Genomic DNA, 12474 nt, shown 5'->3' with positions numbered 1-12474 from the left:
TTATATGGCAGCCATTTTGTTTTCCCCCGTGTGTTATTTGGTTTAGCTAAACCAGTATTTAAGTTCCCCCGTGTGTCATTTCAGCAGGTCAGTTCATCTTATGTTTGTTTGAGGTTTTGTTTATTATTATCTTGAGTTTAGTCTATTGAGTTGACCTCTTTTATTGGTCTGCCTGCTTAAGTTTTGGCTTTGTTAAATATATTTTCATATTTTTGGGTCAATAAAACCCCTTTTTTGAATTAAAACCACCTCTGTCCTTTATGCTTTACTGCTTGATCCCTGACAATTGGTGGCAGCAGTGGGATCATCCAGTATTGGACACAGGTCTTCTTTTTTTCTTTTTTTTCTTTTCTTCTGTTTTTCCCCATGAGGAAGAAGTATTCATTGTGGTGGCAAGAATGAAAAGAAAAAGGGATCTGCTAAGCAAACCTGCGAAGAGGAGGAAAATGGAGCATTGGGAGTCACTGAAGTTGTGGAGAGAGTGGAAAAGGAGCCTACTTTGTCTGATCTAGTCAATATGCTACATGCTCACATGGGACAACAGGATGTCCGGGATGCAAAATATGGAGGACCACAAGAGCCACGCGCATCGAAATAAAAAAATTCTGTGCTTAAATAATGAATTGTAGAATAAAATGTGCATTTGTAAATTCATTTTTCAATTCCAATTTAATAAACTGATTTTTAAAATGCTTTTTAAGTCTTCATTTCAAAAAACATTTTTGAATTGCACTTTAATAAACTGCATTTCAAAAATCTTTTTTGAATTGCACTTTAATAAACTTCATTTCAAAAATCTTTTTCGAATTGCACTTTAATAAACTTCATTTCAAAAATCTTTTTCGAATTGCACTTTAATAAACTTCATTTCAAAAATCTTTTTCGAATTGCACTTTAATAAACTGCATTTCAAAAATCTTTTTCGAATTGCACTTTAATAAACTTCATTTCAAAAATCTTTTTTGAATTGCACTTTAATAAACTGCATTTCAAAATCCATTTTCCTTTCCTGTTCGCTCAGGGATTAACATGTGGATTAGCATTTGGATTAGCAGTTGGATTAACAACTTCATTTTAAAAATCCTGCTGCTATTCAAATTAGCCACACTGTGGGATGTAAGGAGCTCTCTGATTGGTTGGTCAGACACAGGCTGTCTGCCAGCCTGGATGTTTCTAGCGCATAGCTTCACCACGGATATATGAAGAATGAAGGGACCCTGCAGCGAAACGGAGAGCCCATCCTCTGACTGAGTGCCTGTTTTCGCAGTCTGACCACCTGTGAAGGTAACGTGCTAACGTGGCTAACGCTAGCATCACCGCACGTAGCCCCGTTATTTTAAGGTCATTTTAGCTTATGAAAGTTTGACGTCGCAGCTGTACGAGCTAGCTAGGTGTTTTGTAAGCTGCTGTGCTCTTCACAAATAAAGCTGGAAGCAGCTCAGACTATTAGAATCAGCACTGAGCCCTGTTACATTTATACAGTGTTAGAGCAACGGCTGCAGCCTACAGCCTTTAAACTAGCGATTAAAATACTGACAGTAAACTCGTCAGTCCAGATGTTACCACATTACTTTGTGATACTTGTGAGTTAAAACAACTGTGACAGGCTGATTAAAATAACAGCTTTCAGTTCTCTCATTCAGCATATAAAGACTGGAGATCACACTACTGATTTCAGCTCATTTAATATGTGAGTGCACAGATTCATTCTCAACTGGACATAAACGATGATCAAAGGTTGTGTGTATATATGACAAATTCATCAAATCCCAGCCTCTAACACAGTGTGCTGAATCTTAGCTTTGAATGTCCAGTATTTTCTCATCAGTGCAATGTAAGCATTCACTGAACCTACAGTATCTACACCTGTGTGGTAAAGACACAGATAATGAAATTTAATTATTTATACAATATACATCATGAGAAACGAAAGCTGAAATTGATTCAGTTTAGTACTTTTCTCTGTATGCTCTGTGATTATAAAGGCCTTAAATTCTGTGATATATACTGTAAAGGATTTTCAGAGGTCTTAAAGTACTTAAATCACTGCTGATAGTCTGGTTGTTTATATTTTCACGTTTTTGTGTCTGTAGGGCTGTTTGATGACGATTTGGACTCCTCTGGGAGATGCGGACACACCCACATCTGTTCCATACTGCAGCCATTGATGGTGTTACGGCTCTGAGTCAGCATTGGGCCATCAGACGCACACACTGGAAAACCAGCACCTGGACTTCATGCAGGAGAGACGGCCTCAGTGATGTAGGTTCATTAGCGAGTTCAAACATTTCTGGCCTCTTATCACTTCGATTTCTTAATCCTAAAAGTGAATGCATTTAAAGCAGGAACTGCACACCTAGCCATCAGAAGTTTGGCAGCATGAGTACTGTAAAGTTTTGTAGGGTCCTTGTTAAAAATTCCACAAGCACCACACATTTGTCATATAAAGTTCCATTTTTTACAGTACATTGTTGAAATTATAAACTATATATTCTAGTTATCCACTTGTCAGTAATTTTTGAGTAAATGGATGTCAGTTATAAATCAGTGGTGATTCACCTACAAATGTTTTTAACAAACTTTGTTTTTTGTAGAATTCATCTGTAGCTGTGGAGAGATGTATTTGAATATCTTCTGGTTCCACTTTTCCTTACCTGGAAGCTGAGCATTGCTGATTTCTGACAAGGACACACACCTCAGCGCTTATCATGGGTGTTACATCCTCTGTGCAGCAATTCCAGAGAAAACAAGAGAGCAACGACCACTCATTAAGACCAGCCAGAAATCTGTCCATTTCTGGCAGCTGTGGAAACTTCCAATAAGAGAGTTTGCATTCTTAGAACAATGCTTGGTCATGTGTGATGTGTCATATCAGGATATTACATTTTGACCTAATTCTGCTCAATTAAGTGTTTTAATTGTTGATCCAGTATTTCAGCTTTGTGTTGTGCTGCAAGTTTAAAACCCATTGTCCTCATGAGCACAGCATCTAACAACTCTCCTTGAAAAAGTCGATTAACTTTAACTGGACACAATGGTTTCCAGTGGGAGATACATTCATCACTCATCCATGACACTGGAGAAGTCACCTGAGTGAGTGATAAAACAATTTTCCATGGAAAATCCAGAGAAACTAAACTTTGTTGTTGTTTCTTTGGGCTCAATTTCAGCTCTAGCAGCATCTCTCAGAAGAAAACTGTTTTCCCAATAATCAGATAAAAAGATTGTTGAACCAGGTGGTATTCTCTAGAGTTTAAAACAAAGACTGAACTCAAACAGTGAATTGACATTAGACTGGAATTCATAAGATGAATAGAAATACTGCTGAAGCTGAATGATTCATTCATATATGATTTTTTTTTCTCCAATTCACCAGGTCTGTATAGTTCAGCATGACTATGGTACATGATACAAAATAATAAATACAGAAGAATAAAAACTTTGTGAATAGCTTTACTCTTCTTAAAAATAACTCATAAAACAAGTAAAAGTACAAATGTGTACAAGTTCCTCACTAAGATTTTAATTGTGTGTTAAAGAGAAAGAGATTAGGAGGTAAAGTAGAGGATGCAGAGTCCATCATCACTGAGGCCGTCTCTCCTGCATGAAGTCCAGGTGCTGGTTTTCCAGTGTGTGCGTCTGATGGCCCAAAGCTGACTCAGAGCCGTAACACCATCAATGGCTGCAGTATGGAACAGATGTGGGTGTGTCCTCATCTCCCAGAGGAGTCCAAATCGTCATCAAACAGCCCTACAGACACAAAAACATGTGAAAATATAAACAACCAGACTATCAGCAGTGATTTAAGTACTTTAAGACCTCTGTGAAAATCCTTTACAGTATATATCACAGAATTTAAGGCCTTTATAATCACAGAGCATACAGAGAAAAGTACTAAACTGAATCAATTTCAGCTTTCGTTTCTCATGATGTATATTGTATTAATAATTAAATTTCATTATCTGTGTCTTTACCACACAGGTGTAGATACTGTAGGTTCAGTGAATGCTTACATTGCACTGATGAGAAAATACTGGACATTTCAAAGCTAAGATTCAGCACACTGTGTTAGAGGCTGGGATTTGATGAATTTGTCATATATACACACAACCTTTGATCATCATTTCTGTCCAATTGAGAATGAATCTGTGCACTCACATATTAAATGAGCTGAAATCAGTAGTGTGATCTCCAGTCTTTATATGCTGAATGAGAGAACTGAAAGCTGTTATTTTAATCAGCCTGTCACAGTTGTTTTAACTCACAAGTATCACAAAGTAATGTGGTAACATCTGGACTGACGAGTTTACTGTCAGTATTTTAATCGCTAGTTTAAAGGCTGTAGGCTGCAGCCGTTGCTCTAACACTGTATAAATGTAACAGGGCTCAGTGCTGATTCTAATAGTCTGAGCTGCTTCCAGCTTTATTTGTGAAGAGCACAGCAGCTTACAAAACACCTAGCTAGCTCGTACAGCTGCGACGTCAAACTTTCATAAGCTAAAATGACCTTAAAATAACGGGGCTACGTGCGGTGATGCTAGCATTTGCCACGTTAGCACGTTACCTTCACAGGTGGTCAGACCGCGAAAACAGGCACTCAGTCAGAGGATGGGCTCTCCGTTTCACTGCAGTGTCCGTTCATTCTTCATATATCCGTATCGAGCCGAGTGTAAATCCCGAGGCTGAACGGCCTTTGTACAAGCACACACGCTTCTTAGCAGGGCGAAGCTATGCGCTAGAAACATCCAGGCTGGCAGACAGCCTGTGTCTGACCAACCAATCAGAGAGCTCCTTACATCCCACAGTGTGGCTAATTTGAATAGCAGCAGGATTTTTAAAATGAAGTTGTTAATCCAACTGCTAATCCAAATGCTAATACACATGTTAATCCCTGAGCGAACAGGAAAGGGAAATGAATTTTGAAATGCAGTTTATTAAAGTGCAATTCAAAAAAGATTTTTGAAATGCAGTTTATTAAAGTGCAATTCGAAAAAGATTTTTGAAATGCAGTTTATTAAAGTGCAATTCAAAAATGTTTTTTGAAATGAAGACTTAAAAAGCATTTTAAAAATCAGTTTATTAATTTGGAATTCAAAAATGAATTTACAAATGCACATTTTATTCTACAATTCATTATTTAAGCACAGAATTTTTTATTTCGATGCGCGTGGCTCTTGTGGTCCTCCATAGCAAAACAGAGTGAGTTAAATGCACGACAAGAACAGCAATTTAAAGCCCTTCAACATCAATTTAGACTTCTGCAGTCAGAAATCCAAGTCAGAACATCACCATCAGATTCTGCAGAAGCTCGCTCTGAATCATTAGAGTCTGATATTCATCCTTCTTCCTCTGCTCAGCAGGCCCAGGCTGAACCAGTTATGACTAATTCCAGTCCAGCCATTTCACCAGCATTTCAGTTTCCCCTACAAATAGAGGGCAGATTGGAAAGATTAACTGAAGCTGATGATATTGAACATTTCCTCATCACATTTGAACGTATGGCTACAGCTTATCGATGGCAGAAATCAGATTGGGTTTTTCGTTTGATATCCTTGCTTACTGGTAAAGCTAGAGGTGCCTATGTTCACATGGACATTGATGATTCATTAGACTATGATAAAGTGAAATCAGCTATTCTGTCAAAATATGACATTAACCCTGAAACATATAGGCAAAGATTCAGATCCCTGGGCGTTCAACCAGATGAAAGCCCTCGTGAGCTATATGCGAGACTGAAGGAGCTTTATGGGAAATGGATCCAGCCAAAGGGTAAAACTATTCATGACATTGGTGAAACTATAATCTTGGAGCAGTTTCTCAGAATGTTATCTCCTGAGCTTCAGGTTTGGATCACAGAACACAACCCTGGTTCAGCAATGGAAGCGGCTCAGTTAGCTGATGTTTTTGTTGCTGCCAGAAAGAAGGGGCAAGCATGGAGCCATAATGCATGGAAGGCATCGAGGGACACCCAGAAGATACCTCAGCAAAACCATCTGGATTCAGCAAATACAAGCACCAGTAAGACCCCTCTACCACTAGACCACCAAAGGCCTCCGGTAAGAAGCTCATTTGTTATCTTTGTGGATTAGAGGGCCATACGAAACCTATGTGCCCAAGAAATTCTGCTAAAATGGTGCAAATGTGCTTTGCCCCCCGTTCTAATGTTGATCCTGAGCAGGAGAGTGACAAATCCATCAAAATGAGTCAGATTGAAGTGAATGGGGTTCTACTCAACGCCCTTCTTGACTCTGGCAGTTCTTGGTCTCTTATTCACTCAGAGTTTGCCCCACCTAATATTGTTTGCACCAGTGATACAATCTGTTGTGTCCATGGAGATGAGAAAAGATATCCGACAGCTGACATCTACATTAAAGTTCAGGACCAGATGTATCTGCTGAATGTGGGTATTGTGAACAGTTTGCCTTACTCTGCCGTGTTAGGGCGTGACCTTCCTGTGCTTTTCGATTTATTGGAGTCTGAGCAGACTGAGGAGTGCAATGTAGCCGTTACCAGAGCTCAGGCTAAGCAAGTCAGTACCCACTCTGAGTGCCCTGCCTTTTTTTAATGAGGAGTTTGAAACAACTGTGGTGAAGCCACGGAAGACCCGCAGACAAAGAAGGCAGGAAAAATTCAAATTTTCACCTGTGGATACACTAACAGATGCTGAGCCAACATCGTCACCCCTAGGGTTTAATATTCCAACTGAAATTGATGAACTCCAAAAATCTGATCAATCTTTAATATCTCTTTTCCGGAAGGCCAAAGAAAAGGAACCTGGAGTGGAACAGGTTCTCAACAGTGAGTACATCTTGCAAAATGACATTCTCTATCATCAGCAGGGGTTGGTGCTGCAGCTGGTGGTTCTCCAGAAGGTGAGATACGCCATTCTCACCTTGGGGCATTCTATTCCGTGGGCTGGCCACCTTGGTAAACACAAGACCACAGCTCGCATCAAACATCATTTCTACTGGCCCGGTCTTAGCAAAGATGTGGCTCAGTTTTGTAAAAGTTGCCCACAGTGTCAAATAACATCTGCTAAAATCCCCCATAGAGCTCCACTCCAACCTCTCCCTGTCATCGGCACTCCTTTTGAGCATCTTGGAATGGATATTGTAGGGCCTGTTGAGAGGAGCAAAGCAGGAAATCGTTACATGCTTGTTGTAACAGATTATGCCACAAAATATCCTGAGGTGTTCCCTTTAAAATCTATAAAGGCCAAGCCCATTGCATTTTGTTTAGTGCAGTTCTTTGCAAGAGTTGGGTTTCCACGAGAAATACTAACTGATCAAGGCACTAACTTCATGTCTACTTTGTTAAAGCAAGTTTATCAGTTGTTGGGTATCCGGAGTCTGAGAACTGCTCAATCACATATGGTGGAGGCCCAGCAGCAGCAGAAGTCTTGGTATGATAAATCTGCTCGTCAGCGTTCGTTTGAGCCAGGACAAAAGGTGCTCGTGCTCCTCCCCAGTGACAACAACAAATTGTTGGCAAAGTGGCAGGGGCCATTTGAAGTTATGAGGAAGCTGGGACCCACCACATATGAGGTGTCCACCCCAGGGCAGTTGCGCTCCAGCAAGGTCTTGCATATAAACCTTCTGAAGGAGTGGGTAGAGCGTATTGAACACAAGGCGGATGCAATGCTCATACGGTGAGTGCCTGATGAAGATGAAGCAGATGAGCAATATCTACCACCTGCTGGCTCTCTAGATTATGATCTCAGACATCTCCCAGAGGACAAGCAGCAGCAGGTGAGAGAAATGTGTAAATCAGCAGTCTTTCAAGAGAATCCAGGGAGAACTGACATTGTCGAACATGATATTGTGGTACAAGAAGGTGCCTCTGTGAGACGATTAAGTTACAGGATCCCAGAACGTCTTCTGCCTTCATTGAAGAAGGAAATCGATTTGATGCTATCCCTAGGGTTCATTGAAAGATCTAAGAGCGAATGGTGCAACCCTGTGGTCTTGGTACCCAAAAAGAATGAGAGTATGAGGTTCTGCATTGATTTCAGGTACCTGAACTCCATATCGATGTTTGACTCCTACCCAACACCAAGAATTGATGATCTACTTGAACGTCTGGGAAAAGCAAGGTACCTGACCACAATAGATCTGTGTAAGGGTTACTGGCAGGTCCCACTCACTCAACGGTCCAGAGAGTTCACAGCATTCAGAACACCATGGGGGCTTTTCCAATTTACAGTCTTCCCATTTGGATTACATGGAGCTCCAGCAACTTTCCAACGGCTAATGGATCAGGTATTACATGACTGCTCTGACTTTGCTGCTGCTTACTTGGATGATATTGTTATCCACAGCAACACCTGGGAGGAGCATGTGGAACACCTGCGAACTGTTCTGGACCACCTGCACTCAGCTGGGTTGACGGTGAATACATCAAAGTGTGTTTTCGCCGCTGCTGAGACAGAATACCTGGGCCATGTTATCGGCAAGGGGGTTATCAGGCCACAGGTCAGCAAAATCGAGGCCATGGAATCATCCCCCCTGCCCCAAACAAGGAAGCAGCTGAGATCCTTTTTGGGCATGGCAGGTTTCTACCGTCGTTTCATCCCTCAGTTCTCCAACAGGGCAGCTCTGCTCACAGACCTGACGGGATCACGTTCCCCCTATCACATCCAGTGGACAGAGGAGGCAGTGGCAGCATTTCATGACATCCAACAGTCACTAAGTAAGCAACCGGTTTTGTACAGTCCCAACTTAGATGAATCATTCATATTACAGACTGATCCTTCAGATCGGGGACTGGGAGCTGTCCTCCTTCAGGAAACCATGGAAGGCCGCCATCCAGTGGCTTACATCAGCCGGAAACTTTTTCCACGGGAAGTTCGGTATTCCACAGTAGAGAAGGAGACCTTAGCGATCAAGTGGGCCCTGGACTCCTTCCGCTACTATCTACTGGGAAGAGACTTCACCTTGGAAACTGATCACAAAGCACTCCAGTGGCTTGAGCAGATGAAGGACACAAATGGGTGAATTACCCGCTGGTACCTGGCCTTACAGCCATTCCGATTCACTGTCCACCATGTACCAGGCAAGGAGAACCTTACTGCTGACTATCTCTCTCGCTGTTCCAGCGAGAGCTCTGAAGAGGGGAGGTGTGTGATGGCATGCCACACATGGTAAGCTCCACACCTCACCACCCGTTGATTCACTTTAGTTTAATTTACAGTCACTACTTTAAAATATTCTACTTATTGTTCAATATTGTTTCTTTATTAACCCTTTAAAACCGGTCGGAGCGGGCACGCTCTGTTTTGCGTGACTATTTTTAAATCCCGGTAGCTCTGCAACCACGTGAGCTAGCGCAATATTTTTTTTTGCATATGAAACCTGAGGAGTTGTACTTACATCTTATGCCATCAGCTTGTGCTAGGTCACAGTTTCCTTCCACATATAGCTTTGCAAAAACTGCATAAAAAGCGCTTGCAGCAACAAAAACATAATATTCCAGAAACACGCTTTGCCGATCCGATCAGCTGTTCATAACACTTCCTACATTGGATTAGACGTCAGCGCGAACTATCGCATGTCCGCCATGACCTGCCCGAAACCGGAAATGACGTCATTTTCGCGGAAATGTAGTTTTTTACCGTCCGGGCCTCAATGAGCCTATACTGGTGTTTTTAAAAGTTATGTTTGACTTTATGACTTTCTGTATCATTTCTGGGATGCTTAGGACTCATATTGCACTGCTGGAAATAGTTTATTTTGATGCACATGCTGCTTTTTTGCAAATTTGCCCTATAATATTTATTTTAGTTTTTCCTGCAGTGTATAAAAATTGGTGTATTTCAAAAATAAAACTATGAAGGCACTCAAAATAAATTTCTTGTTGTTGTAAACTATTTTGTGCAACTTTTTTGTATTTACAGTTTTGAGGGATAAGCCTCTTAAATTTCTCTAACTAGAAATATATGTTAAAAAAACAAAGACGATTTTAAATTTTTTTGTAGTTTATTGCACTTTTTTTGCAATTTATGTAATCACTATGCACTTAATTCATACATATTATTAAAATCTAGGCTGTAATGGTTGTATTGATGTATAGCAACTTGAAATGCTCCCAAAAATGGCACTACAGCATGTAAAAATATAATATAAGCTCTGGCGGACTTGGTTCTATGGTAGGTCTTAAAGGGTTAAATGCATTTATATTTCCATCACACCTTCCAATGTTTATATGGCATGCACACATATTAACCTTGCAAGGTCAAAGTTCTGTTTTATGTTATATTAATACATCTTTCTTTTGAGTTACCTGGGGGTTGGCGTCTCCTCCTGTCTGGCAAAAGGTGTGGCATAGGGCTGGGAGACCTGAAGTACCACTGACAGCCTAATTGGATTGCACCACATACTTCATTGTCTGGGGCAGGGGTCGGCAACCTGCGGCTCTGGAGCTGCATGCGGCTCTTTTGTCCTTATACTGCGGCTCCGGGTGGTTTGGGAAAATAAATTAGAAGTATTTAGCTGAAGTGTATTTTATTTGTGTTTAGTTCTTTTTTTAAACTTGTAGTTCTAAATTGGAAGATTATTGTGATTTTGAAATATAAAAATAAAATTATATTATCTTATTTTTTCACCGCTCAAAATAAGCGTTACACTCGCGGAAGCCGGTATATCCGCCGAAAGGCCATGCATTTATCGAGACTTTCGACCCCAGGTAGGCCAATTATGGATCTTCGGATCCACATTATGTCAGCAGCTCCACCATGAACTATGTTAAAACAAACACCGCTCACGCCTCACAGATGATAGCTTACAGTCCTGCGTAAAGATGAAAGCCCCGTTTTGCAGACGCTGTGCGCAGAGGTTCGGGACCATAAGTCCCATTGTAAACATATCACAGCAGACCCGACGATGTTTGCATGAACATGCTTTTCAGCCTCTCTTTACTGACCACTTTTCACACACGGTTGCTGTACACACACAGCCGGCTGTAGCTTTTCAGCTCACAGCCCGACAACACAACAGCAGAGAGAGCACAGACTTTAAGGTGGCGAGGCGTGATTGCGGGTGCCGCTCAGGTGCGTCCGCCTCCCCTGCAGCAGCGCTGCAGACCACGACCCGCCACACACATTAACCAGGTAAAATACATATTTAGGCAGAATTGTGCAAATATCTATTTTTCCTTTTTTAGCAGCATAGTGCTTTTTTTCCAGTTATTTTCTAAAAGTCAGATCAAGGCGATATAAGGGTGTCGGCTCACAGCAGTTTTTGTTTGCTGGATCATTTTAGTTCAGCTGGGTGTCTTTCCTTTTGTTATATTTTTTTAAGAGTTCAAAATGTGTTAATTACATAAATAAAATGTAATTTTCTCTGTAGCACTTCATGGATTTCATAAGCAACACACCTTAGTTGCTCTGTGGATTCTTTTAAAAAGCAGTTAAAAACTTTTCTGTTCAAACAAGCCTTTTGTTGATCTACGTATTTTATATTCTTTACATTATTTACATTTGATCTTATACATTGTGAATAATGTCTATTGATTGTATTGTTTATTTTAATATTTGTGTACAGCGCTTTGTGACTGCCTGTCTGTGAAAAGCGCTTAATAAATAAACTTTACTTATTTATTAATAAGTAAATGCTTTAGTTGTTCACACAAAGCATAAAGGAAAAAAAAAAACAATATATGCAGTGTTATCTTCATTTTAGATTTCAAAAAGTATTTGCGGCTCCCAGTGTTTTCTTTTGCGTGGAAACCGGGTCCAAGTGGCTCTTTGGGTGTTAAACGCTGCAGACCCCTGGTCTGGGGGGTGTTTCATGTTTGTTTAATTGTTTTGTATTAGTTGGTTATATGGCAGCCATTTTGTTTTCCCCCGTGTGTCATTTGGTTTAGCTAAACCAGTATTTAAGTTCCCCCATGTGTCATTTCAGCAGGTCAGTTTATCTTATATTTGTTTGAGATTTTGTTTATTATTATCTTGAGTTTAGTCTATTGAGTTGACCTCTTTTATTGGTCTGCCTGCTTAAGTTTTGGCTTTGTTAAATATATTTTCATATTTTTGGGTCAATAAAACCCCTTTTTTGAATTAAAACCACCTGTGTCCTTTATGCTTTACTGCTTGGTCCCTGACAAGGAGGGAGTCTGCCACTATGAGAATTCAAATCCAAATACAGTGTCACGTTCTGATGTTGAGCCATCTTTTCCAATTGTGTCAGCAAATGTAGACATTAGACATTTTTAAGTAGTCAAAATAAAGAAACCAATTCAAAAGGTGTGGATGTAGACCTGCAAGTTCGACAGATATGCTCAAAGGTAAGATACACGTTTCTGAACACCAAATATGCAACAGGAGTGACATTCATGAATTAAACAGTGTAGAAAAGATCAACCGCAGCTTAATCTTACGTCAGCAACACAAGATGTCTGCAATTTTCTGTATCAATGTCCATGTCTTGCTGGACATGGGCGTGGCCTTTGCCATTGGGGAATGATTTACCAGCTTAAGCC

The 12474-nt window shown here is 40.5% G+C and overlaps 2 long non-coding RNA genes across 2 annotated transcripts in view; both read right to left on the bottom strand.

The window, feature by feature from the left end:
• LOC146492049 (uncharacterized) overlaps window positions 1-12474 on the bottom strand; it is a 505246-nt gene that overhangs the window by 155673 nt on the left and 337099 nt on the right. The gene's annotated exons all lie outside the window — the stretch shown is intronic.
• On the bottom strand, window positions 3620-4111 carry LOC146492056 (uncharacterized). Its single transcript, XR_014872186.1, has 2 exons — window positions 3851-4111; window positions 3620-3750 (listed from the first exon to the last, which is right to left on the bottom strand). It is a non-coding gene; the product is annotated as an uncharacterized LOC146492056 (long non-coding RNA).

This window comes from Neolamprologus multifasciatus, chromosome 23 (genome assembly GCF_963576455.1).
Source record: "Neolamprologus multifasciatus chromosome 23, fNeoMul1.2, whole genome shotgun sequence".
NCBI lineage: Eukaryota > Metazoa > Chordata > Actinopteri > Cichliformes > Cichlidae > Neolamprologus > Neolamprologus multifasciatus.
This window is presented reverse-complemented; position numbering and strand designations above follow the sequence as displayed.